This window comes from Equus caballus, unplaced genomic scaffold, assembly GCF_041296265.1.
Source record: "Equus caballus isolate H_3958 breed thoroughbred unplaced genomic scaffold, TB-T2T haplotype2-0000901, whole genome shotgun sequence".
Taxonomy (NCBI): Eukaryota; Metazoa; Chordata; class Mammalia; order Perissodactyla; family Equidae; genus Equus; species Equus caballus.
Genome location: NW_027222042.1, coordinates 1 through 25,771, shown reverse-complemented (window position 1 = coordinate 25,771; position 25,771 = coordinate 1). Strand labels below are relative to the sequence as shown.

Sequence of the window (25,771 nt, the reverse complement as noted above, 5' to 3'; positions counted from 1 at the left end):
GCTTTCGCCTTCGGGCGGTCCTGCCTCGCTTGGAAACGCTGCTACGTTGCTCCTGGTGGATGAGCTTGCGTTCGTTTTGAGTTTGAGAACGCTGGATGCAAAGATGAGGAGTCTTGATGGCTGAGGCTTTTGGTGTCCCCTCACTCGGGGGCCTCCCTCTCTTCCCGCCTCCCCCCGCCTCCCCACCCACCCCCTCACACCCGACCCCTACCACCCCAGGGCCCCGGCCGGGCCCCGCCCCTCCAGGCCGCATCTGTCAGAGGGAGTTGAAAAGCCTCCTGACAGGACACGTCCTCCCTCAGCAGCCAGCCCTTCCTGGCTCCCTGGCTTCAGCTTTCCGTTCGCGTGGCTCGGGCAGCCTTTCGCATCTTCTTTGCACCTGCCTGTGTTTGCAACAGAGGACCGTGGCCAAGGGATCCAGGAAACCGGGAGGAGAGCTGGCTTCCGGGGAGGCGAATGGGAAGGACAGGGAGGCAGAGAGGGAGCCTTGCCTCAGAGAACGGACTTTGAACCCCCGAAGGGAAAAGTCCTCCAGATAAACCACGTCTTCCCCACCGAATCCAAGAGCCATACTCGCTCGCTGTGGAAAAATGGGGACATCCCGGTCAAAGCAGGACGAGAGAGGACCCAAAGCTCCCTCCTCTCCCCGTTCAGCCATCGTCGTCCTGGGAGGGAGTCTCTTCGCGGTTCGCTTCTCCTGCCGGCCCCGTGTCCCCTCCTGCCAACCCAGCGCCTCTATCGCCTGCTCCTCGCTTCCTCGGGCTGCGGGCTGCGGGCTGCGGGCTGCGGGCTGCGGGCTGCGGGCCGCGGGCTGCGGGATGGGGGGGCAGGGGCGGTGCGCGTCGCTCCCTGCCAGCTCGTGCCCGGGGTGGTTCTGACGGGTCCCCGGATCTGATCTCCGAGGAGCACCTTCTGCGGGGAGAAGCGGGACTGCGTCCCTGTCAGTTTCCCGGAGCGCGGGACCGGAGCCTTGCCCCGAAACGCAGGCTCGGGAGACCGAAGTCCTGAGCTGAAACCCAAGGGCCGCCGTCTCCCGCGAGTGACGTGCCCTCCCTGAGCTGCGCTTTCCTCATCTGGTGCGAGGGGGTCCTGGAGTTCGTGCCTCCTTGCGGGGGCGAGTGCTGGTGAGAACGCAAGCGGGAAACACGGAGCGGACCGCTCAGCACGGAGCGCGGCCTCGGTGGGGGCCCGGGCCTCGGCCGCCGTCCTTCCCCACGAGCCTACTTCTTGCCGCCGAGGCTCATCCAGCACCCAGGGATCGATCGCCTGGCTGCTTCCGGCCAGACACTCTCCTAGGTGCTGGCCACCCAGCAGCCGAGAACGCGGGTGCCAATCTCGGCCTCCGGGGCGTTCGCCTCCTCGCCTCTGGGGCCGCAAGACCAGCGGTGTGCCTACGCATGCCGGCGAGAGGTGGCAGAACCTGACGAGGACACGTGCCGTGGAAAATGGAGAGCTTGGCGCCCCGGAGGGCCTCGTCGGACGTCTGTGGATGGCCGTCGCTCTCTTTGCCGAAGCCCGCCCCCTGCCCGTCTTCTCTCCGTCCCAGGGTCCCCTTTCCAGTGGGACGCAAGAAGGCCCACAGGGCCCAAACGCTGGAGACGGGCAGCGCACACAGCGCGCCCTGGGTCCCGGGGGCTGCGGCGGGAAAGCCTTGCGGCACAGAACCCTGAAGCCCAGAGGTCTCGAGACAGGGAGAGCCGGGACGTCGGCAGGCACCGACGGGCCTTCGGACGCGACTCTTCCTCCCCGTCGTCACACCGTGCTGCTCCTCCCTCCGTCCTGGGCGCGAGCGCGCTCTTGGGAAAACGGAGGCGCCTTCGTCGGTGACCTAGCGGGCGGGAGATCCCGGGCAACGTCCCCAGCGGCACTTGAGCAGAACGGGGACGCTGCGGTCGGTCGTCGGGGAGGGGCTTCTACATGTCTGGTAGATGGAGCTGCTTTCTCGTGCCAAGTTCTCTGGGCCCTGACTTTTCTGCCTGCTCCTTCTATCACCTCAGTAAGGTCGGGGGTGCCCGGCAGAAAGAGGAAAAGAGCCAGAGTGAAGAAGCGGAGAGAAAGGAACACGCAAACCCGGACGCGCACACACACAGGCACACAGACACACAGGCGCGCGCGCGCGCGCACACACACACACACACACACACGCCTACACACCCACTCGCACAACACGCACACGCACACGCACACGCACACGCAAGCGCAGACAGAGCGCGCCAGCGAGCTCCGGTGCCTGTCTGTGGTTCCTGGGCGATGGCGGGGCAGCGATGCCGGGAGCCCGGGACTCCTGAGAGCCTGTCTGCGCGGCCTAGGGCCCCAGGGGTGATCGCCAGCCCCGGGGCCCCTGCCTCCTGGCCCGGGCCCAGCTCCAGCACCACCGCCCTCCTGGGGGGGAAGCGAGCTCTTGGGCAGAGCCTCTCTGGGTCAGGGTGGGTGTCTGTCTAGGTCCGTGTCTTGGATCCTCTCCGTGTCGCCGTTTCTCTGTTTCTCCGTGTCTCTGTCTCTGTCTCTGTCTCTGGGTCTCTGGGCTGGCGCCAGCAGGAGCTGTCCAGGGTCCCCGCGAGGGGCGGGTTGGGGGCGGGGTGCCGGTCTCCTGGGCGGCGCTGGCGGGGGGAAGGGTGGCCGCCCCGCCTCCCCGCGCCCTCAGGGGCAGCGCGGCGGGCTTCCGCTGACGCCCTCTGGTCGCGCCGGTGGCTCCGCCTGGGTTTGGGCAAGTCGGGGCCCGGCCGGCGCCGCAGAGGTCAGGGCTCCCGCTGGGAGGCCCCTCGGGCCGGAGGGGACTCAGAGGAGCACGGGCCCGGCGGCCCGACGCCCCGACGCCTCGGGCCAAGTGCCCCGCGCCCCCCACCTCCCAGCAGCCGCATCTCCTGCGACCCATCGCCGGATCCGAGCGGCCAGGGCGGCCTGGAGTGTTCCCGGGCCGCGAGGGGAGAGCGCCCAGCCAGGCGCCCCGCCCCCATCCCCGCCCCCACCACCCCTCGTTTCCCACCGCCGCCCGCCCCGCCCCGCCTCCTCGCACCCCGGGCTGCTCCAGGCCTCCGCGCCCTGGGAGGGCAGCAGGGCGGGGCAGCGCAGGGTTTGGCTGGCCCGCTGGCCGCGCCCGAGGCGGCCGCGGCGGGAGGCAGCAGCGGGAGGAAGGCGGCAGGCCGAGCGCGGGCGCAGGGGGCGCCGGCGGCGGCGGGTGCGCGTCACAGAGGCCTGGGCGCGCGCGCGAGCCGCGGGCCGGGCGACGCGGCGCGGCTTCTTAGGGGCGCCGGCGGCAGGCGCCAGCGTCTACGGCCATACCACCCTGAACGCGCCCGATCTCGTCTGATCTCGGAAGCTAAGCAGGGTCGGGCCTGGTTAGTACTTGGATGGGAGACCGCCTGGGAATACCGGGTGCTGTAGGCTTTTGCCTCCCTCGCCTTTTGCCGCCTCCGGCCTCCGTCCTCCGCGGACGCCCCCCACCCCTCCAGCCAGCCCTCCCCCACCCCCCCCGCCACCCTCCGCACCGCGGGCCCGCCGGCGCCGCCCATGGGCAGGGCCCAACCCCTCCCCGCCACAGCCCAACCCTTCCAGCTCGCGGCCCCACCCGAACCCAGGGCCAATCGGGGCCAGCCCGGCGGGACCGGGACCGGGACCGGGACCGGGACCCCGACGCCGCACACGCCGCCCGCCGGCTCCCTCTGGCCTCGGCCTCTTCCCACCCGCTCGGCTCCCGCTCCGGTGACACCCCAGCCCTTCCCTCGGCGCCCCGCCCCCGCCGCCCCAGCCGCCGGGTAGAGTCGTCCTGTCAGGTGGAACGGATTCCACGGCGGTGCCGGGAGGCCCAAACGGGTCCCAAAGCGACCAGCCCCGCCCACCGAGGAAAGACACCTGGTCAGGCTTTTCCAGACACCGCCCGCTTCTCCAAGGACAGGGCGGACTGGGTTAGAGAGGCGCGTCTCGGGCACCTCACCCAAGACGGGATGGCTTCTGCCTTTGCTGGCGTCTGTGCCGCTGCAGGTCATCTTCTAAAACCTGGTACCCGCTCGCTTGTCCTTGAGAGGCTCATTCACAATCAACACTCCTTTCCCGACCTAAGTTTGTCCCTGTCAGTTTGTCTCGCTTTTCCTTCCAGAAGCCCCCTTCCCGGGGTGGCGGGGAGGGGGGGAGGTGGTGGGGGGGTAGGGGGGTGGGTGGGTCTGAGTTTCAAGCTCCACCTGACTAGGATCCCATTCTGCTTTCGCCTTCGGGCGGTCCTGCCTCGCTTGGAAACGCTGCTACGTTGCTCCTGGTGGATGAGCTTGCGTTCGTTTTGAGTTTGAGAACGCTGGATGCAAAGATGAGGAGTCTTGATGGCTGAGGCTTTTGGTGTCCCCTCACTCGGGGGCCTCCCTCTCTTCCCGCCTCCCCCCGCCTCCCCACCCACCCCCTCACACCCGACCCCTACCACCCCAGGGCCCCGGCCGGGCCCCGCCCCTCCAGGCCGCATCTGTCAGAGGGAGTTGAAAAGCCTCCTGACAGGACACGTCCTCCCTCAGCAGCCAGCCCTTCCTGGCTCCCTGGCTTCAGCTTTCCGTTCGCGTGGCTCGGGCAGCCTTTCGCATCTTCTTTGCACCTGCCTGTGTTTGCAACAGAGGACCGTGGCCAAGGGATCCAGGAAACCGGGAGGAGAGCTGGCTTCCGGGGAGGCGAATGGGAAGGACAGGGAGGCAGAGAGGGAGCCTTGCCTCAGAGAACGGACTTTGAACCCCCGAAGGGAAAAGTCCTCCAGATAAACCACGTCTTCCCCACCGAATCCAAGAGCCATACTCGCTCGCTGTGGAAAAATGGGGACATCCCGGTCAAAGCAGGACGAGAGAGGACCCAAAGCTCCCTCCTCTCCCCGTTCAGCCATCGTCGTCCTGGGAGGGAGTCTCTTCGCGGTTCGCTTCTCCTGCCGGCCCCGTGTCCCCTCCTGCCAACCCAGCGCCTCTATCGCCTGCTCCTCGCTTCCTCGGGCTGCGGGCTGCGGGCTGCGGGCTGCGGGCTGCGGGCTGCGGGCCGCGGGCTGCGGGATGGGGGGGCAGGGGCGGTGCGCGTCGCTCCCTGCCAGCTCGTGCCCGGGGTGGTTCTGACGGGTCCCCGGATCTGATCTCCGAGGAGCACCTTCTGCGGGGAGAAGCGGGACTGCGTCCCTGTCAGTTTCCCGGAGCGCGGGACCGGAGCCTTGCCCCGAAACGCAGGCTCGGGAGACCGAAGTCCTGAGCTGAAACCCAAGGGCCGCCGTCTCCCGCGAGTGACGTGCCCTCCCTGAGCTGCGCTTTCCTCATCTGGTGCGAGGGGGTCCTGGAGTTCGTGCCTCCTTGCGGGGGCGAGTGCTGGTGAGAACGCAAGCGGGAAACACGGAGCGGACCGCTCAGCACGGAGCGCGGCCTCGGTGGGGGCCCGGGCCTCGGCCGCCGTCCTTCCCCACGAGCCTACTTCTTGCCGCCGAGGCTCATCCAGCACCCAGGGATCGATCGCCTGGCTGCTTCCGGCCAGACACTCTCCTAGGTGCTGGCCACCCAGCAGCCGAGAACGCGGGTGCCAATCTCGGCCTCCGGGGCGTTCGCCTCCTCGCCTCTGGGGCCGCAAGACCAGCGGTGTGCCTACGCATGCCGGCGAGAGGTGGCAGAACCTGACGAGGACACGTGCCGTGGAAAATGGAGAGCTTGGCGCCCCGGAGGGCCTCGTCGGACGTCTGTGGATGGCCGTCGCTCTCTTTGCCGAAGCCCGCCCCCTGCCCGTCTTCTCTCCGTCCCAGGGTCCCCTTTCCAGTGGGACGCAAGAAGGCCCACAGGGCCCAAACGCTGGAGACGGGCAGCGCACACAGCGCGCCCTGGGTCCCGGGGGCTGCGGCGGGAAAGCCTTGCGGCACAGAACCCTGAAGCCCAGAGGTCTCGAGACAGGGAGAGCCGGGACGTCGGCAGGCACCGACGGGCCTTCGGACGCGACTCTTCCTCCCCGTCGTCACACCGTGCTGCTCCTCCCTCCGTCCTGGGCGCGAGCGCGCTCTTGGGAAAACGGAGGCGCCTTCGTCGGTGACCTAGCGGGCGGGAGATCCCGGGCAACGTCCCCAGCGGCACTTGAGCAGAACGGGGACGCTGCGGTCGGTCGTCGGGGAGGGGCTTCTACATGTCTGGTAGATGGAGCTGCTTTCTCGTGCCAAGTTCTCTGGGCCCTGACTTTTCTGCCTGCTCCTTCTATCACCTCAGTAAGGTCGGGGGTGCCCGGCAGAAAGAGGAAAAGAGCCAGAGTGAAGAAGCGGAGAGAAAGGAACACGCAAACCCGGACGCGCACACACACAGGCACACAGACACACAGGCGCGCGCGCGCGCACACACACACACACACACACACACGCCTACACACCCACTCGCACAACACGCACACGCACACGCACACGCACACGCAAGCGCAGACAGAGCGCGCCAGCGAGCTCCGGTGCCTGTCTGTGGTTCCTGGGCGATGGCGGGGCAGCGATGCCGGGAGCCCGGGACTCCTGAGAGCCTGTCTGCGCGGCCTAGGGCCCCAGGGGTGATCGCCAGCCCCGGGGCCCCTGCCTCCTGGCCCGGGCCCAGCTCCAGCACCACCGCCCTCCTGGGGGGGAAGCGAGCTCTTGGGCAGAGCCTCTCTGGGTCAGGGTGGGTGTCTGTCTAGGTCCGTGTCTTGGATCCTCTCCGTGTCGCCGTTTCTCTGTTTCTCCGTGTCTCTGTCTCTGTCTCTGTCTCTGGGTCTCTGGGCTGGCGCCAGCAGGAGCTGTCCAGGGTCCCCGCGAGGGGCGGGTTGGGGGCGGGGTGCCGGTCTCCTGGGCGGCGCTGGCGGGGGGAAGGGTGGCCGCCCCGCCTCCCCGCGCCCTCAGGGGCAGCGCGGCGGGCTTCCGCTGACGCCCTCTGGTCGCGCCGGTGGCTCCGCCTGGGTTTGGGCAAGTCGGGGCCCGGCCGGCGCCGCAGAGGTCAGGGCTCCCGCTGGGAGGCCCCTCGGGCCGGAGGGGACTCAGAGGAGCACGGGCCCGGCGGCCCGACGCCCCGACGCCTCGGGCCAAGTGCCCCGCGCCCCCCACCTCCCAGCAGCCGCATCTCCTGCGACCCATCGCCGGATCCGAGCGGCCAGGGCGGCCTGGAGTGTTCCCGGGCCGCGAGGGGAGAGCGCCCAGCCAGGCGCCCCGCCCCCATCCCCGCCCCCACCACCCCTCGTTTCCCACCGCCGCCCGCCCCGCCCCGCCTCCTCGCACCCCGGGCTGCTCCAGGCCTCCGCGCCCTGGGAGGGCAGCAGGGCGGGGCAGCGCAGGGTTTGGCTGGCCCGCTGGCCGCGCCCGAGGCGGCCGCGGCGGGAGGCAGCAGCGGGAGGAAGGCGGCAGGCCGAGCGCGGGCGCAGGGGGCGCCGGCGGCGGCGGGTGCGCGTCACAGAGGCCTGGGCGCGCGCGCGAGCCGCGGGCCGGGCGACGCGGCGCGGCTTCTTAGGGGCGCCGGCGGCAGGCGCCAGCGTCTACGGCCATACCACCCTGAACGCGCCCGATCTCGTCTGATCTCGGAAGCTAAGCAGGGTCGGGCCTGGTTAGTACTTGGATGGGAGACCGCCTGGGAATACCGGGTGCTGTAGGCTTTTGCCTCCCTCGCCTTTTGCCGCCTCCGGCCTCCGTCCTCCGCGGACGCCCCCCACCCCTCCAGCCAGCCCTCCCCCACCCCCCCCGCCACCCTCCGCACCGCGGGCCCGCCGGCGCCGCCCATGGGCAGGGCCCAACCCCTCCCCGCCACAGCCCAACCCTTCCAGCTCGCGGCCCCACCCGAACCCAGGGCCAATCGGGGCCAGCCCGGCGGGACCGGGACCGGGACCGGGACCGGGACCCCGACGCCGCACACGCCGCCCGCCGGCTCCCTCTGGCCTCGGCCTCTTCCCACCCGCTCGGCTCCCGCTCCGGTGACACCCCAGCCCTTCCCTCGGCGCCCCGCCCCCGCCGCCCCAGCCGCCGGGTAGAGTCGTCCTGTCAGGTGGAACGGATTCCACGGCGGTGCCGGGAGGCCCAAACGGGTCCCAAAGCGACCAGCCCCGCCCACCGAGGAAAGACACCTGGTCAGGCTTTTCCAGACACCGCCCGCTTCTCCAAGGACAGGGCGGACTGGGTTAGAGAGGCGCGTCTCGGGCACCTCACCCAAGACGGGATGGCTTCTGCCTTTGCTGGCGTCTGTGCCGCTGCAGGTCATCTTCTAAAACCTGGTACCCGCTCGCTTGTCCTTGAGAGGCTCATTCACAATCAACACTCCTTTCCCGACCTAAGTTTGTCCCTGTCAGTTTGTCTCGCTTTTCCTTCCAGAAGCCCCCTTCCCGGGGTGGGGGGGTAGGGGGGTGGGTGGGTCTGAGTTTCAAGCTCCACCTGACTGGGATCCCATTCTGCTTTCGCCTTCGGGCGGTCCTGCCTCGCTTGGAAACGCTGCTACGTTGCTCCTGGTGGATGAGCTTGCGTTCGTTTTGAGTTTGAGAACGCTGGATGCAAAGATGAGGAGTCTTGATGGCTGAGGCTTTTGGTGTCCCCTCACTCGGGGGCCTCCCTCTCTTCCCGCCTCCCCCCGCCTCCCCACCCACCCCCTCACACCCGACCCCTACCACCCCAGGGCCCCGGCCGGGCCCCGCCCCTCCAGGCCGCATCTGTCAGAGGGAGTTGAAAAGCCTCCTGACAGGACACGTCCTCCCTCAGCAGCCAGCCCTTCCTGGCTCCCTGGCTTCAGCTTTCCGTTCGCGTGGCTCGGGCAGCCTTTCGCATCTTCTTTGCACCTGCCTGTGTTTGCAACAGAGGACCGTGGCCAAGGGATCCAGGAAACCGGGAGGAGAGCTGGCTTCCGGGGAGGCGAATGGGAAGGACAGGGAGGCAGAGAGGGAGCCTTGCCTCAGAGAACGGACTTTGAACCCCCGAAGGGAAAAGTCCTCCAGATAAACCACGTCTTCCCCACCGAATCCAAGAGCCATACTCGCTCGCTGTGGAAAAATGGGGACATCCCGGTCAAAGCAGGACGAGAGAGGACCCAAAGCTCCCTCCTCTCCCCGTTCAGCCATCGTCGTCCTGGGAGGGAGTCTCTCCGCGGTTCGCTTCTCCTGCCGGCCCCGTTTCCCCTCCTGCCAACCCAGCGCCTCTATCGCCTGCTCCTCGCTTCCTCGGGCTGCGGGCTGCGGGCTGCGGGCTGCGGGCTGCGGGCTGCGGGATGGGGGGGGAGGGGCGGTGCGCGTCGCTCCCTGCCAGCTCGTGCCCGGGGTGGTTCTGACGGGTCCCCGGATCTGATCTCCGAGGAGCACCTTCTGCGGGGAGAAGCGGGACTGCGTCCCTGTCAGTTTCCCGGAGCGCGGGACCGGAGCCTTGCCCCGAAACGCAGGCTCGGGAGACCGAAGTCCTGAGCTGAAACCCAAGGGCCGCCGTCTCCCGCGAGTGACGTGCCCTCCCTGAGCTGCGCTTTCCTCATCTGGTGCGAGGGGGTCCTGGAGTTCGTGCCTCCTTGCGGGGGCGAGTGCTGGTGAGAACGCAAGCGGGAAACACGGAGCGGACCGCTCAGCACGGAGCGCGGCCTCGGTGGGGGCCCGGGCCTCGGCCGCCGTCCTTCCCCACGAGCCTACTTCTTGCCGCCGAGGCTCATCCAGCACCCAGGGATCGATCGCCTGGCTGCTTCCGGCCAGACACTCTCCTAGGTGCTGGCCACCCAGCAGCCGAGAACGCGGGTGCCAATCTCGGCCTCCGGGGCGTTCGCCTCCTCGCCTCTGGGGCCGCAAGACCAGCGGTGTGCCTACGCATGCCGGCGAGAGGTGGCAGAACCTGACGAGGACACGTGCCGTGGAAAATGGAGAGCTTGGCGCCCCGGAGGGCCTCGTCGGACGTCTGTGGATGGCCGTCGCTCTCTTTGCCGAAGCCCGCCCCCTGCCCGTCTTCTCTCCGTCCCAGGGTCCCCTTTCCAGTGGGACGCAAGAAGGCCCACAGGGCCCAAACGCTGGAGACGGGCAGCGCACACAGCGCGCCCTGGGTCCCGGGGGCTGCGGCGGGAAAGCCTTGCGGCACAGAACCCTGAAGCCCAGAGGTCTCGAGACAGGGAGAGCCGGGACGTCGGCAGGCACCGACGGGCCTTCGGACGCGACTCTTCCTCCCCGTCGTCACACCGTGCTGCTCCTCCCTCCGTCCTGGGCGCGAGCGCGCTCTTGGGAAAACGGAGGCGCCTTCGTCGGTGACCTAGCGGGCGGGAGATCCCGGGCAACGTCCCCAGCGGCACTTGAGCAGAACGGGGACGCTGCGGTCGGTCGTCGGGGAGGGGCTTCTACATGTCTGGTAGATGGAGCTGCTTTCTCGTGCCAAGTTCTCTGGGCCCTGACTTTTCTGCCTGCTCCTTCTATCACCTCAGTAAGGTCGGGGGTGCCCGGCAGAAAGAGGAAAAGAGCCAGAGTGAAGAAGCGGAGAGAAAGGAACACGCAAACCCGGACGCGCACACACACAGGCACACAGACACACAGGCGCGCGCGCGCGCGCACACACACACACACACACACACACGCCTACACACCCACTCGCACAACACGCACACGCACACGCACACGCACACGCAAGCGCAGACAGAGCGCGCCAGCGAGCTCCGGTGCCTGTCTGTGGTTCCTGGGCGATGGCGGGGCAGCGATGCCGGGAGCCCGGGACTCCTGAGAGCCTGTCTGCGCGGCCTAGGGCCCCAGGGGTGATCGCCAGCCCCGGGGCCCCTGCCTCCTGGCCCGGGCCCAGCTCCAGCACCACCGCCCTCCTGGGGGGGAAGCGAGCTCTTGGGCAGAGCCTCTCTGGGTCAGGGTGGGTGTCTGTCTAGGTCCGTGTCTTGGATCCTCTCCGTGTCGCCGTTTCTCTGTTTCTCCGTGTCTCTGTCTCTGTCTCTGTCTCTGGGTCTCTGGGCTGGCGCCAGCAGGAGCTGTCCAGGGTCCCCGCGAGGGGCGGGTTGGGGGCGGGGTGCCGGTCTCCTGGGCGGCGCTGGCGGGAGGAAGGGTGGCCGCCCCGCCTCCCCGCGCCCTCAGGGGCAGCGCGGCGGGCTTCCGCTGACGCCCTCTGGTCGCGCCGGTGGCTCCGCCTGGGTTTGGGCAAGTCGGGGCCCGGCCGGCGCCGCAGAGGTCAGGGCTCCCGCTGGGAGGCCCCTCGGGCCGGAGGGGACTCAGAGGAGCACGGGCCCGGCGGCCCGACGCCCCGACGCCTCGGGCCAAGTGCCCCGCGCCCCCCACCTCCCAGCAGCCGCATCTCCTGCGACCCATCGCCGGATCCGAGCGGCCAGGGCGGCCTGGAGTGTTCCCGGGCCGCGAGGGGAGAGCGCCCAGCCAGGCGCCCCGCCCCCATCCCCGCCCCCACCACCCCTCGTTTCCCACCGCCGCCCGCCCCGCCCCGCCTCCTCGCACCCCGGGCTGCTCCAGGCCTCCGCGCCCTGGGAGGGCAGCAGGGCGGGGCAGCGCAGGGTTTGGCTGGCCCGCTGGCCGCGCCCGAGGCGGCCGCGGCGGGAGGCAGCAGCGGGAGGAAGGCGGCAGGCCGAGCGCGGGCGCAGGGGGCGCCGGCGGCGGCGGGTGCGCGTCACAGAGGCCTGGGCGCGCGCGCGAGCCGCGGGCCGGGCGACGCGGCGCGGCTTCTTAGGGGCGCCGGCGGCAGGCGCCAGCGTCTACGGCCATACCACCCTGAACGCGCCCGATCTCGTCTGATCTCGGAAGCTAAGCAGGGTCGGGCCTGGTTAGTACTTGGATGGGAGACCGCCTGGGAATACCGGGTGCTGTAGGCTTTTGCCTCCCTCGCCTTTTGCCGCCTCCGGCCTCCGTCCTCCGCGGACGCCCCCCACCCCTCCAGCCAGCCCTCCCCCACCCCCCCCGCCACCCTCCGCACCGCGGGCCCGCCGGCGCCGCCCATGGGCAGGGCCCAACCCCTCCCCGCCACAGCCCAACCCTTCCAGCTCGCGGCCCCACCCGAACCCAGGGCCAATCGGGGCCAGCCCGGCGGGACCGGGACCGGGACCGGGACCGGGACCCCGACGCCGCACACGCCGCCCGCCGGCTCCCTCTGGCCTCGGCCTCTTCCCACCCGCTCGGCTCCCGCTCCGGTGACACCCCAGCCCTTCCCTCGGCGCCCCGCCCCCGCCGCCCCAGCCGCCGGGTAGAGTCGTCCTGTCAGGTGGAACGGATTCCACGGCGGTGCCGGGAGGCCCAAACGGGTCCCAAAGCGACCAGCCCCGCCCACCGAGGAAAGACACCTGGTCAGGCTTTTCCAGACACCGCCCGCTTCTCCAAGGACAGGGCGGACTGGGTTAGAGAGGCGCGTCTCGGGCACCTCACCCAAGACGGGATGGCTTCTGCCTTTGCTGGCGTCTGTGCCGCTGCAGGTCATCTTCTAAAACCTGGTACCCGCTCGCTTGTCCTTGAGAGGCTCATTCACAATCAACACTCCTTTCCCGACCTAAGTTTGTCCCTGTCAGTTTGTCTCGCTTTTCCTTCCAGAAGCCCCCTTCCCGGGGTGGCGGGGAGGGGGGGAGGTGGTGGGGGGGTAGGGGGGTGGGTGGGTCTGAGTTTCAAGCTCCACCTGACTAGGATCCCATTCTGCTTTCGCCTTCGGGCGGTCCTGCCTCGCTTGGAAACGCTGCTACGTTGCTCCTGGTGGATGAGCTTGCGTTCGTTTTGAGTTTGAGAACGCTGGATGCAAAGATGAGGAGTCTTGATGGCTGAGGCTTTTGGTGTCCCCTCACTCGGGGGCCTCCCTCTCTTCCCGCCTCCCCCCGCCTCCCCACCCACCCCCTCACACCCGACCCCTACCACCCCAGGGCCCCGGCCGGGCCCCGCCCCTCCAGGCCGCATCTGTCAGAGGGAGTTGAAAAGCCTCCTGACAGGACACGTCCTCCCTCAGCAGCCAGCCCTTCCTGGCTCCCTGGCTTCAGCTTTCCGTTCGCGTGGCTCGGGCAGCCTTTCGCATCTTCTTTGCACCTGCCTGTGTTTGCAACAGAGGACCGTGGCCAAGGGATCCAGGAAACCGGGAGGAGAGCTGGCTTCCGGGGAGGTGAATGGGAAGGACAGGGAGGCAGAGAGGGAGCCTTGCCTCAGAGAACGGACTTTGAACCCCCGAAGGGAAAAGTCCTCCAGATAAACCACGTCTTCCCCACCGAATCCAAGAGCCATACTCGCTCGCTGTGGAAAAATGGGGACATCCCGGTCAAAGCAGGACGAGAGAGGACCCAAAGCTCCCTCCTCTCCCCGTTCAGCCATCGTCGTCCTGGGAGGGAGTCTCTCCGCGGTTCGCTTCTCCTGCCGGCCCCGTTTCCCCTCCTGCCAACCCAGCGCCTCTATCGCCTGCTCCTCGCTTCCTCGGGCTGCGGGCTGCGGGCTGCGGGCTGCGGGCTGCGGGCTGCGGGATGGGGGGGGAGGGGCGGTGCGCGTCGCTCCCTGCCAGCTCGTGCCCGGGGTGGTTCTGACGGGTCCCCGGATCTGATCTCCGAGGAGCACCTTCTGCGGGGAGAAGCGGGACTGCGTCCCTGTCAGTTTCCCGGAGCGCGGGACCGGAGCCTTGCCCCGAAACGCAGGCTCGGGAGACCGAAGTCCTGAGCTGAAACCCAAGGGCCGCCGTCTCCCGCGAGTGACGTGCCCTCCCTGAGCTGCGCTTTCCTCATCTGGTGCGAGGGGGTCCTGGAGTTCGTGCCTCCTTGCGGGGGCGAGTGCTGGTGAGAACGCAAGCGGGAAACACGGAGCGGACCGCTCAGCACGGAGCGCGGCCTCGGTGGGGGCCCGGGCCTCGGCCGCCGTCCTTCCCCACGAGCCTACTTCTTGCCGCCGAGGCTCATCCAGCACCCAGGGATCGATCGCCTGGCTGCTTCCGGCCAGACACTCTCCTAGGTGCTGGCCACCCAGCAGCCGAGAACGCGGGTGCCAATCTCGGCCTCCGGGGCGTTCGCCTCCTCGCCTCTGGGGCCGCAAGACCAGCGGTGTGCCTACGCATGCCGGCGAGAGGTGGCAGAACCTGACGAGGACACGTGCCGTGGAAAATGGAGAGCTTGGCGCCCCGGAGGGCCTCGTCGGACGTCTGTGGATGGCCGTCGCTCTCTTTGCCGAAGCCCGCCCCCTGCCCGTCTTCTCTCCGTCCCAGGGTCCCCTTTCCAGTGGGACGCAAGAAGGCCCACAGGGCCCAAACGCTGGAGACGGGCAGCGCACACAGCGCGCCCTGGGTCCCGGGGGCTGCGGCGGGAAAGCCTTGCGGCACAGAACCCTGAAGCCCAGAGGTCTCGAGACAGGGAGAGCCGGGACGTCGGCAGGCACCGACGGGCCTTCGGACGCGACTCTTCCTCCCCGTCGTCACACCGTGCTGCTCCTCCCTCCGTCCTGGGCGCGAGCGCGCTCTTGGGAAAACGGAGGCGCCTTCGTCGGTGACCTAGCGGGCGGGAGATCCCGGGCAACGTCCCCAGCGGCACTTGAGCAGAACGGGGACGCTGCGGTCGGTCGTCGGGGAGGGGCTTCTACATGTCTGGTAGATGGAGCTGCTTTCTCGTGCCAAGTTCTCTGGGCCCTGACTTTTCTGCCTGCTCCTTCTATCACCTCAGTAAGGTCGGGGGTGCCCGGCAGAAAGAGGAAAAGAGCCAGAGTGAAGAAGCGGAGAGAAAGGAACACGCAAACCCGGACGCGCACACACACAGGCACACAGACACACAGGCGCGCGCGCGCGCGCACACACACACACACACACACACGCCTACACACCCACTCGCACAACACGCACACGCACACGCACACGCACACGCAAGCGCAGACAGAGCGCGCCAGCGAGCTCCGGTGCCTGTCTGTGGTTCCTGGGCGATGGCGGGGCAGCGATGCCGGGAGCCCGGGACTCCTGAGAGCCTGTCTGCGCGGCCTAGGGCCCCAGGGGTGATCGCCAGCCCCGGGGCCCCTGCCTCCTGGCCCGGGCCCAGCTCCAGCACCACCGCCCTCCTGGGGGGGAAGCGAGCTCTTGGGCAGAGCCTCTCTGGGTCAGGGTGGGTGTCTGTCTAGGTCCGTGTCTTGGATCCTCTCCGTGTCGCCGTTTCTCTGTTTCTCCGTGTCTCTGTCTCTGTCTCTGTCTCTGGGTCTCTGGGCTGGCGCCAGCAGGAGCTGTCCAGGGTCCCCGCGAGGGGCGGGTTGGGGGCGGGGTGCCGGTCTCCTGGGCGGCGCTGGCGGGGGGAAGGGTGGCCGCCCCGCCTCCCCGCGCCCTCAGGGGCAGCGCGGCGGGCTTCCGCTGACGCCCTCTGGTCGCGCCGGTGGCTCCGCCTGGGTTTGGGCAAGTCGGGGCCCGGCCGGCGCCGCAGAGGTCAGGGCTCCCGCTGGGAGGCCCCTCGGGCCGGAGGGGACTCAGAGGAGCACGGGCCCGGCGGCCCGACGCCCCGACGCCTCGGGCCAAGTGCCCCGCGCCCCCCACCTCCCAGCAGCCGCATCTCCTGCGACCCATCGCCGGATCCGAGCGGCCAGGGCGGCCTGGAGTGTTCCCGGGCCGCGAGGGGAGAGCGCCCAGCCAGGCGCCCCGCCCCCATCCCCGCCCCCACCACCCCTCGTTTCCCACCGCCGCCCGCCCCGCCCCGCCTCCTCGCACCCCGGGCTGCTCCAGGCCTCCGCGCCCTGGGAGGGCAGCAGGGCGGGGCAGCGCAGGGTTTGGCTGGCCCGCTGGCCGCGCCCGAGGCGGCCGCGGCGGGAGGCAGCAGCGGGAGGAAGGCGGCAGGCCGAGCGCGGGCGCAGGGGGCGCCGGCGGCGGCGGGTGCGCGTCACAGAGGCCTGGGCGCGCGCGCGAGCCGCGGGCCGGGCGACGCGGCGCGGCTTCTTAGGGGCGCCGGCGGCAGGCGCCAGCGTCTACGGCCATACCACCCTGAACGCGCCCGATCTCGTCTGATCTCGGAAGCTAAGCAGGGTCGGGCCTGGTTAGTACTTGGATGGGAGACCGCCTGGGAATACCGGGTGCTGTAGGCTTTTGCCTCCCTCGCCTTTTGCCGCCTCCGGCCTCCGTCCTCCGCGGACGCCCCCCACCCCTCCAGCCAGCCCTCCCCCACCCCCCCCGCCACCCTCCGCACCGCGGGCCCGCCGGCGCCGCCCATGGGCAGGGCCCAACCCCTCCCCGCCACAGCCCAACCCTTCCAGCTCGCGGCCCCACCCGAACCCAGGGCCAATCGGGGCCAGCCCGGCGGGACCGGGACCGGGACCGGGACCGGGACCCCGACGCCGCACACGCCGCCCGCCGGCTCCCTCTGGCCTCGGCCTCTTCCCACCCGCTCGGCTCCCGCTCCGGTGACACCCCAGCCCTTCCCTCGGCGCCCCGCCCCCGCCGCCCCAGCCGCCGGGTAGAGTCGTCCTGTCAGGTGGAACGGATTCCACGGCGGTGCCGGGAGGCCCAAACGGGTCCCAAAGCGACCAGCCCCGCCCACCGAGGAAAGACACCTGGTCAGGCTTTTCCAGACACCGCCCGCTTCTCCAAGGACAGGGCGGACTGGGTTAGAGAGGCGCGTCTCGGGCACCTCACCCAAGACGGGATGGCTTCTGCCTTTGCTGGCGTCTGTGCCGCTGCAGGTCATCTTCTAAAACCTGGTACCCGCTCGCTTGTCCTTGAGAGGCTCATTCACAATCAACACTCCTTTCCCGACCTAAGTTTGTCCCTGTCAGTTTGTCTCGCTTTTCCTTCCAGAAGCCCCCTTCCCGGGGTGGCGGGGAGGGGGGGAGGTGGTGGGGGGGTAGGGGGGTGGGTGGGTCTGAGTTTCAAGCTCCACCTGACTAGGATCCCATTCTGCTTTCGCCTTCGGGCGGTCCTGCCTCGCTTGGAAACGCTGCTACGTTGCTCCTGGTGGATGAGCTTGCGTTCGTTTTGAGTTTGAGAACGCTGGATGCAAAGATGAGGAGTCTTGATGGCTGAGGCTTTTGGTGTCCCCTCACTCGGGGGCCTCCCTCTCTTCCCGCCTCCCCCCGCCTCCCCACCCACCCCCTCACACCCGACCCCTACCACCCCAGGGCCCCGGCCGGGCCCCGCCCCTCCAGGCCGCATCTGTCAGAGGGAGTTGAAAAGCCTCCTGACAGGACACGTCCTCCCTCAGCAGCCAGCCCTTCCTGGCTCCCTGGCTTCAGCTTTCCGTTCGCGTGGCTCGGGCAGCCTTTCGCATCTTCTTTGCACCTGCCTGTGTTTGCAACAGAGGACCGTGGCCAAGGGATCCAGGAAACCGGGAGGAGAGCTGGCTTCCGGGGAGGCGAATGGGAAGGACAGGGAGGCAGAGAGGGAGCCTTGCCTCAGAGAACGGACTTTGAACCCCCGAAGGGAAAAGTCCTCCAGATAAACCACGTCTTCCCCACCGAATCCAAGAGCCATACTCGCTCGCTGTGGAAAAATGGGGACATCCCGGTCAAAGCAGGACGAGAGAGGACCCAAAGCTCCCTCCTCTCCCCGTTCAGCCATCGTCGTCCTGGGAGGGAGTCTCTTCGCGGTTCGCTTCTCCTGCCGGCCCCGTGTCCCCTCCTGCCAACCCAGCGCCTCTATCGCCTGCTCCTCGCTTCCTCGGGCTGCGGGCTGCGGGCTGCGGGCTGCGGGCTGCGGGCTGCGGGCCGCGGGCTGCGGGATGGGGGGGCAGGGGCGGTGCGCGTCGCTCCCTGCCAGCTCGTGCCCGGGGTGGTTCTGACGGGTCCCCGGATCTGATCTCCGAGGAGCACCTTCTGCGGGGAGAAGCGGGACTGCGTCCCTGTCAGTTTCCCGGAGCGCGGGACCGGAGCCTTGCCCCGAAACGCAGGCTCGGGAGACCGAAGTCCTGAGCTGAAACCCAAGGGCCGCCGTCTCCCGCGAGTGACGTGCCCTCCCTGAGCTGCGCTTTCCTCATCTGGTGCGAGGGGGTCCTGGAGTTCGTGCCTCCTTGCGGGGGCGAGTGCTGGTGAGAACGCAAGCGGGAAACACGGAGCGGACCGCTCAGCACGGAGCGCGGCCTCGGTGGGGGCCCGGGCCTCGGCCGCCGTCCTTCCCCACGAGCCTACTTCTTGCCGCCGAGGCTCATCCAGCACCCAGGGATCGATCGCCTGGCTGCTTCCGGCCAGACACTCTCCTAGGTGCTGGCCACCCAGCAGCCGAGAACGCGGGTGCCAATCTCGGCCTCCGGGGCGTTCGCCTCCTCGCCTCTGGGGCCGCAAGACCAGCGGTGTGCCTACGCATGCCGGCGAGAGGTGGCAGAACCTGACGAGGACACGTGCCGTGGAAAATGGAGAGCTTGGCGCCCCGGAGGGCCTCGTCGGACGTCTGTGGATGGCCGTCGCTCTCTTTGCCGAAGCCCGCCCCCTGCCCGTCTTCTCTCCGTCCCAGGGTCCCCTTTCCAGTGGGACGCAAGAAGGCCCACAGGGCCCAAACGCTGGAGACGGGCAGCGCACACAGCGCGCCCTGGGTCCCGGGGGCTGCGGCGGGAAAGCCTTGCGGCACAGAACCCTGAAGCCCAGAGGTCTCGAGACAGGGAGAGCCGGGACGTCGGCAGGCACCGACGGGCCTTCGGACGCGACTCTTCCTCCCCGTCGTCACACCGTGCTGCTCCTCCCTCCGTCCTGGGCGCGAGCGCGCTCTTGGGAAAACGGAGGCGCCTTCGTCGGTGACCTAGCGGGCGGGAGATCCCGGGCAACGTCCCCAGCGGCACTTGAGCAGAACGGGGACGCTGCGGTCGGTCGTCGGGGAGGGGCTTCTACATGTCTGGTAGATGGAGCTGCTTTCTCGTGCCAAGTTCTCTGGGCCCTGACTTTTCTGCCTGCTCCTTCTATCACCTCAGTAAGGTCGGGGGTGCCCGGCAGAAAGAGGAAAAGAGCCAGAGTGAAGAAGCGGAGAGAAAGGAACACGCAAACCCGGACGCGCACACACACAGGCACACAGACACACAGGCGCGCGCGCGCGCGCACACACACACACACACACACACGCCTACACACCCACTCGCACAACACGCACACGCACACGCACACGCACACGCAAGCGCAGACAGAGCGCGCCAGCGAGCTCCGGTGCCTGTCTGTGGTTCCTGGGCGATGGCGGGGCAGCGATGCCGGGAGCCCGGGACTCCTGAGAGCCTGTCTGCGCGGCCTAGGGCCCCAGGGGTGATCGCCAGCCCCGGGGCCCCTGCCTCCTGGCCCGGGCCCAGCTCCAGCACCACCGCCCTCCTGGGGGGGAAGCGAGCTCTTGGGCAGAGCCTCTCTGGGTCAGGGTGGGTGTCTGTCTAGGTCCGTGTCTTGGATCCTCTCCGTGTCGCCGTTTCTCTGTTTCTCCGTGTCTCTGTCTCTGTCTCTGTCTCTGGGTCTCTGGGCTGGCGCCAGCAGGAGCTGTCCAGGGTCCCCGCGAGGGGCGGGTTGGGGGCGGGGTGCCGGTCTCCTGGGCGGCGCTGGCGGGGGGAAGGGTGGCCGCCCCGCCTCCCCGCGCCCTCAGGGGCAGCGCGGCGGGCTTCCGCTGACGCCCTCTGGTCGCGCCGGTGGCTCCGCCTGGGTTTGGGCAAGTCGGGGCCCGGCCGGCGCCGCAGAGGTCAGGGCTCCCGCTGGGAGGCCCCTCGGGCCGGAGGGGACTCAGAGGAGCACGGGCCCGGCGGCCCGACGCCCCGACGCCTCGGGCCAAGTGCCCCGCGCCCCCCACCTCCCAGCAGCCGCATCTCCTGCGACCCATCGCCGGATCCGAGCGGCCAGGGCGGCCTGGAGTGTTCCCGGGCCGCGAGGGGAGAGCGCCCAGCCAGGCGCCCCGCCCCCATCCCCGCCCCCACCACCCCTCGTTTCCCACCGCCGCCCGCCCCGCCCCGCCTCCTCGCACCCCGGGCTGCTCCAGGCCTCCGCGCCCTGGGAGGGCAGCAGGGCGGGGCAGCGCAGGGTTTGGCTGGCCCGCTGGCCGCGCCCGAGGCGGCCGCGGCGGGAGGCAGCAGCGGGAGGAAGGCGGCAGGCCGAGCGCGGGCGCAGGGGGCGCCGGCGGCGGCGGGTGCGCGTCACAGAGGCCTGGGCGCGCGCGCGAGCCGCGGGCCGGGCGACGCGGCGCGGCTTCTTAGGGGCGCCGGCGGCAGGCGCCAGCGTCTACGGCCATACCACCCTGAACGCGCCCGATCTCGTCTGATCTCGGAAGCTAAGCAGGGTCGGGCCTGGTTAGTACTTGGATGGGAGACCGCCTGGGAATACCGGGTGCTGTAGGCTTTTGCCTCCCTCGCCTTTTGCCGCCTCCGGCCTCCGTCCTCCGCGGACGCCCCCCACCCCTCCAGCCAGCCCTCCCCCACCCCCCCCGCCACCCTCCGCACCGCGGGCCCGCCGGCGCCGCCCATGGGCAGGGCCCAACCCCTCCCCGCCACAGCCCAACCCTTCCAGCTCGCGGCCCCACCCGAACCCAGGGCCAATCGGGGCCAGCCCGGCGGGACCGGGACCGGGACCGGGACCGGGACCCCGACGCCGCACACGCCGCCCGCCGGCTCCCTCTGGCCTCGGCCTCTTCCCACCCGCTCGGCTCCCGCTCCGGTGACACCCCAGCCCTTCCCTCGGCGCCCCGCCCCCGCCGCCCCAGCCGCCGGGTAGAGTCGTCCTGTCAGGTGGAACGGATTCCACGGCGGTGCCGGGAGGCCCAAACGGGTCCCAAAGCGACCAGCCCCGCCCACCGAGGAAAGACACCTGGTCAGGCTTTTCCAGACACCGCCCGCTTCTCCAAGGACAGGGCGGACTGGGTTAGAGAGGCGCGTCTCGGGCACCTCACCCAAGACGGGATGGCTTCTGCCTTTGCTGGCGTCTGTGCCGCTGCAGGTCATCTTCTAAAACCTGGTACCCGCTCGCTTGTCCTTGAGAGGCTCATTCACAATCAACACTCCTTTCCCGACCTAAGTTTGTCCCTGTCAGTTTGTCTCGCTTTTCCTTCCAGAAGCCCCCTTCCCGGGGTGGCGGGGAGGGGGGGAGGTGGTGGGGGGGTAGGGGGGTGGGTGGGTCTGAGTTTCAAGCTCCACCTGACTAGGATCCCATTCTGCTTTCGCCTTCGGGCGGTCCTGCCTCGCTTGGAAACGCTGCTACGTTGCTCCTGGTGGATGAGCTTGCGTTCGTTTTGAGTTTGAGAACGCTGGATGCAAAGATGAGGAGTCTTGATGGCTGAGGCTTTTGGTGTCCCCTCACTCGGGGGCCTCCCTCTCTTCCCGCCTCCCCCCGCCTCCCCACCCACCCCCTCACACCCGACCCCTACCACCCCAGGGCCCCGGCCGGGCCCCGCCCCTCCAGGCCGCATCTGTCAGAGGGAGTTGAAAAGCCTCCTGACAGGACACGTCCTCCCTCAGCAGCCAGCCCTTCCTGGCTCCCTGGCTTCAGCTTTCCGTTCGCGTGGCTCGGGCAGCCTTTCGCATCTTCTTTGCACCTGCCTGTGTTTGCAACAGAGGACCGTGGCCAAGGGATCCAGGAAACCGGGAGGAGAGCTGGCTTCCGGGGAGGCGAATGGGAAGGACAGGGAGGCAGAGAGGGAGCCTTGCCTCAGAGAACGGACTTTGAACCCCCGAAGGGAAAAGTCCTCCAGATAAACCACGTCTTCCCCACCGAATCCAAGAGCCATACTCGCTCGCTGTGGAAAAATGGGGACATCCCGGTCAAAGCAGGACGAGAGAGGACCCAAAGCTCCCTCCTCTCCCCGTTCAGCCATCGTCGTCCTGGGAGGGAGTCTCTTCGCGGTTCGCTTCTCCTGCCGGCCCCGTGTCCCCTCCTGCCAACCCAGCGCCTCTATCGCCTGCTCCTCGCTTCCTCGGGCTGCGGGCTGCGGGCTGCGGGCTGCGGGCTGCGGGCTGCGGGCCGCGGGCTGCGGGATGGGGGGGCAGGGGCGGTGCGCGTCGCTCCCTGCCAGCTCGTGCCCGGGGTGGTTCTGACGGGTCCCCGGATCTGATCTCCGAGGAGCACCTTCTGCGGGGAGAAGCGGGACTGCGTCCCTGTCAGTTTCCCGGAGCGCGGGACCGGAGCCTTGCCCCGAAACGCAGGCTCGGGAGACCGAAGTCCTGAGCTGAAACCCAAGGGCCGCCGTCTCCCGCGAGTGACGTGCCCTCCCTGAGCTGCGCTTTCCTCATCTGGTGCGAGGGGGTCCTGGAGTTCGTGCCTCCTTGCGGGGGCGAGTGCTGGTGAGAACGCAAGCGGGGAAACACGGAGCGGACCGCTCAGCACGGAGCGCGGGCCTCGGTGGGGGCCCGGGCCTCGGCCGCCGTCCTTCCCCACGAGCCTACTTCTTGCCGCCGAGGCTCATCCAGCACCCAGGGATCGATCGCCTGGCTGCTTCCGGCCAGACACTCTCCTAGGTGCTGGCCACCCAGCAGCCGAGAACGCGGGTGCCAATCTCGGCCTCCGGGGCGTTCGCCTCCTCGCCTCTGGGGCCGCAAGACCAGCGGTGTGCCTACGCATGCCGGCGAGAGGTGGCAGAACCTGACGAGGACACGTGCCGTGGAAAATGGAGAGCTTGGCGCCCCGGAGGGCCTCGTCGGACGTCTGTGGATGGCCGTCGCTCTCTTTGCCGAAGCCCGCCCCCTGCCCGTCTTCTCTCCGTCCCAGGGTCCCCTTTCCAGTGGGACGCAAGAAGGCCCACAGGGCCCAAACGCTGGAGACGGGCAGCGCACACAGCGCGCCCTGGGTCCCGGGGGCTGCGGCGGGAAAGCCTTGCGGCACAGAACCCTGAAGCCCAGAGGTCTCGAGACAGGGAGAGCCGGGACGTCGGCAGGCACCGACGGGCCTTCGGACGCGACTCTTCCTCCCCGTCGTCACACCGTGCTGCTCCTCCCTCCGTCCTGGGCGCGAGCGCGCTCTTGGGAAAACGGAGGCGCCTTCGTCGGTGACCTAGCGGGCGGGAGATCCCGGGCAACGTCCCCAGCGGCACTTGAGCAGAACGGGGACGCTGCGGTCGGTCGTCGGGGAGGGGCTTCTACATGTCTGGTAGATGGAGCTGCTTTCTCGTGCCAAGTTCTCTGGGCCCTGACTTTTCTGCCTGCTCCTTCTATCACCTCAGTAAGGTCGGGGGTGCCCGGCAGAAAGAGGAAAAGAGCCAGAGTGAAGAAGCGGAGAGAAAGGAACACGCAAACCCGGACGCGCACACACACAGGCACACAGACACACAGGCGCGCGCGCGCGCCACACACACACACACACACACACACGCCTACACACCCACTCGCACAACACGCACACGCACACGCACACGCACACGCAAGCGCAGACAGAGCGCGCCAGCGAGCTCCGGTGCCTGTCTGTGGTTCCTGGGCGATGGCGGGGCAGCGATGCCGGGAGCCCGGGACTCCTGAGAGCCTGTCTGCGCGGCCTAGGGCCCCAGGGGTGATCGCCAGCCCCGGGGCCCCTGCCTCCTGGCCCGGGCCCAGCTCCAGCACCACCGCCCTCCTGGGGGGGAAGCGAGCTCTTGGGCAGAGCCTCTCTGGGTCAGGGTGGGTGTCTGTCTAGGTCCGTGTCTTGGATCCTCTCCGTGTCGCCGTTTCTCTGTTTCTCCGTGTCTCTGTCTCTGTCTCTGTCTCTGGGTCTCTGGGCTGGCGCCAGCAGGAGCTGTCCAGGGTCCCCGCGAGGGGCGGGTTGGGGGCGGGGTGCCGGTCTCCTGGGCGGCGCTGGCGGGGGGAAGGGTGGCCGCCCCGCCTCCCCGCGCCCTCAGGGGCAGCGCGGCGGGCTTCCGCTGACGCCCTCTGGTCGCGCCGGTGGCTCCGCCTGGGTTTGGGCAAGTCGGGGCCCGGCCGGCGCCGCAGAGGTCAGGGCTCCCGCTGGGAGGCCCCTCGGGCCGGAGGGGACTCAGAGGAGCACGGGCCCGGCGGCCCGACGCCCCGACGCCTCGGGCCAAGTGCCCCGCGCCCCCCACCTCCCAGCAGCCGCATCTCCTGCGACCCATCGCCGGATCCGAGCGGCCAGGGCGGCCTGGAGTGTTCCCGGGCCGCGAGGGGAGAGCGCCCAGCCAGGCGCCCCGCCCCCATCCCCGCCCCCACCACCCCTCGTTTCCCACCGCCGCCCGCCCCGCCCCGCCTCCTCGCACCCCGGGCTGCTCCAGGCCTCCGCGCCCTGGGAGGGCAGCAGGGCGGGGCAGCGCAGGGTTTGGCTGGCCCGCTGGCCGCGCCCGAGGCGGCCGCGGCGGGAGGCAGCAGCGGGAGGAAGGCGGCAGGCCGAGCGCGGGCGCAGGGGGCGCCGGCGGCGGCGGGGTGCGCGTCACAGAGGCCTGGGCGCGCGCGCGAGCCGCGGGCCGGGCGACGCGGCGCGGCTTCTTAGGGGCGCCGGCGGCAGGCGCCAGCGTCTACGGCCATACCACCCTGAACGCGCCCGATCTCGTCTGATCTCGGAAGCTAAGCAGGGTACGGGCCTGGTTAGTACTTGGATGGGGAGACCGCCTGGGAATACCGGGTGCTGTAGGCTTTTTGCCTCCCTCGCCTTTTGCCGCCTCCGGCCCTCCGTCCTCCGCGGACGCCCCCCACCCCCTCCAGCCAGCCCTCCCCCACCCCCCCCCGCCACCCTCCGCACCGCGGGCCCCGCCGGCGCCGCCCTATGGGCAGGGCCCAACCCCTCCCCGCCACAGCCCAACCCTTCCAGCTCGCGGGCCCCACCCGAACCCAGGGCCAATCGGGGCCAGCCCGGCGGGACCGGGACCGGGACCGGGACCGGGACCCCCGACGCCGCACACGCCGCCCGCCGGCTCCCTCTGGCCTCGGCCCTCTTCCCACCCGCTCGGCTCCCGCTCCGGTGACACCCCCAGCCCTTCCCTCGGCGCCCCGCCCCCGCCGCCCCAGCCGCCGGGTAGAGTCGTCCTGTCAGGTGGAACGGATTCCACGGCGGTGCCGGGAGGCCCAAACGGGTCCCAAAGCGACCAGCCCCCCGCCCACCGAGGAAAGACACCTGGTCAGGCTTTTCCAGACACCGCCCGCTTCTCCAAGGACAGGGCGGACTGGGTTAGAGAGGCGCGTCTCGGGCACCTCACCCAAGACGGGATGGCTTCTGCCTTTGCTGGCGTCTGTGCCGCTGCAGGTCATCTTCTAAAACCTGGTACCCGCTCGCTTGTCCTTGAGAGGCTCATTCACAATCAAACACTCCTTTCCCGACCTAAGTTTGTCCCTGTCAGTTTGTCTCGCTTTTCCTTCCAGAAGCCCCCTTCCCGGGGTGGGGGGGTGGGGGGGGTGGGTGGGTCTGAGTTTCAAGCTCCACCTGACTGGGATCCCATTCTGCTTTCGCCTTCGGGCGTCCTGCCTCGCTTGGAAACGCTGCTACGTTGCTCCTGGTGGATGAGCTTGCGTTCGTTTTGAGTTTGAGAACGCTGGATGCAAAGATGAGGAGTCCTTGATGGCTGAGGCTTTTGGTGTCCCCTCACTCGGGGGCCTCCCTCTCTTCCCGCCTCCCCCGCCTCCCCACCCACCCCCTCACACCCGACCCCTACCACCCCAGGGCCCCGGCCGGGCCCCGCCCCTCCAGGCCGCATCTGTCAGAGGGAGTTGAAAAGCCTCCTGACAGGACACGTCCTCCCTCAGCAGCCAGCCCTTCCTGGCTCCCTGGCTTCAGCTTTCCGTTCGCGTGGCTCGGGCAGCCTTTCGCATCTTCTTTGCACCTGCCTGTGTTTGCAACAGAGGACCGTGGCCAAGGGATCCAGGAAACCGGAGGAGAGCTGGCTTCCGGGGAGGCGAATGGGAAGGACAGGGAGGCAGAGAGGGAGCCTTGCCTCAGAGAACGGACTTTGAACCCCCGAAGGGAAAAGTCCTCCAGATAAACCACGTCTTCCCCACCGAATCCAAGAGCCATACTCGCTCGCTGTGGAAAAATGGGGACATCCCGGTCAAAGCAGGACGAGAGAGGACCCAAAGCTCCCTCC

At 69.5% G+C, this 25,771-nt stretch overlaps 6 non-coding genes across 6 annotated transcripts; all 6 read left to right on the top strand.

Moving 5' to 3' along the window:
- Positions 1-3,268: 3,268 nt before the first annotated feature.
- On the top strand, positions 3,269-3,387 carry LOC138922501 (5S ribosomal RNA). Its single transcript, XR_011435587.1, has one exon. It is a non-coding gene; the product is annotated as a 5S ribosomal RNA (ribosomal RNA).
- A 4,078-nt stretch (positions 3,388-7,465) lies between these two features.
- Positions 7,466-7,584, top strand: LOC138922507 (5S ribosomal RNA). Its single transcript, XR_011435594.1, has one exon. It is a non-coding gene; the product is annotated as a 5S ribosomal RNA (ribosomal RNA).
- Positions 7,585-11,628: 4,044 nt separating this feature from the next.
- LOC138922506 (5S ribosomal RNA) lies at positions 11,629-11,747 on the top strand. The gene has a single exon (XR_011435593.1). It is a non-coding gene; the product is annotated as a 5S ribosomal RNA (ribosomal RNA).
- Positions 11,748-15,811: 4,064 nt separating this feature from the next.
- LOC138922505 (5S ribosomal RNA) lies at positions 15,812-15,930 on the top strand. The gene has a single exon (XR_011435592.1). It is a non-coding gene; the product is annotated as a 5S ribosomal RNA (ribosomal RNA).
- Positions 15,931-20,008: 4,078 nt separating this feature from the next.
- On the top strand, positions 20,009-20,127 carry LOC138922504 (5S ribosomal RNA). The gene has a single exon (XR_011435591.1). It is a non-coding gene; the product is annotated as a 5S ribosomal RNA (ribosomal RNA).
- Positions 20,128-24,209: 4,082 nt separating this feature from the next.
- Positions 24,210-24,330, top strand: LOC138922503 (5S ribosomal RNA). The gene has a single exon (XR_011435590.1). It is a non-coding gene; the product is annotated as a 5S ribosomal RNA (ribosomal RNA).
- The last annotated feature ends 1,441 nt before the right edge of the window (positions 24,331-25,771 follow it).